General features: G+C 44.7%; 1 protein-coding gene across 1 annotated transcript in view; it reads left to right on the forward strand.

Annotated features, from left to right (window-relative positions):
• The window catches only part of NOS (nitric oxide synthase), a gene marked incomplete at its 3' end in the record, with an annotated part of 74,111 nt that overhangs the window by 4,577 nt on the left and 69,084 nt on the right, over window positions 1-450 (forward strand).

A 450-nucleotide genomic window follows, 5' to 3' on the forward strand; every position in this document is an offset into this window, starting at 1 on the left:
TCTCTCTCTCTCTCTCTCTCTCTCTCTCTCTCTCTCTCTCTCTCTCTCTCTGTCACCCCACACTACCTAGACTCCGCAGTGCACGTTTGACACACACACAGATACGCCATATGACGTAATAACCTATCTGTATGAGATTAGAAATATCGACATATTGTCTACTCTGACTCTATTGACACTACCACAAGACACAATATTATCTCACCAAACGTTACATCTGTTATTTATCTGGACACACAAAGGTGTGCACAAATTATGAGCGTGCTGCATGTTGGGACTTCACTGTCCAGGGATGGCTTTGAAATGGTGTGGATGTTTCAACAGGTTTGTGGTTAAAAAGTTGTTGTTGAAGGATGTGGCCCCCCGGGGCAGTGCCACTGACTGTAGTGTCTTTAGGCCATTCCCAAAGGGGGACATTTCTTGTTCAAGCACAGTAGAATTGTAAATGGG

Source organism: Aplysia californica, unplaced genomic scaffold (genome assembly GCF_000002075.1).
Source record: "Aplysia californica isolate F4 #8 unplaced genomic scaffold, AplCal3.0 scaffold00397, whole genome shotgun sequence".
Lineage (NCBI taxonomy): Eukaryota > Metazoa > Mollusca > Gastropoda > Aplysiida > Aplysiidae > Aplysia > Aplysia californica.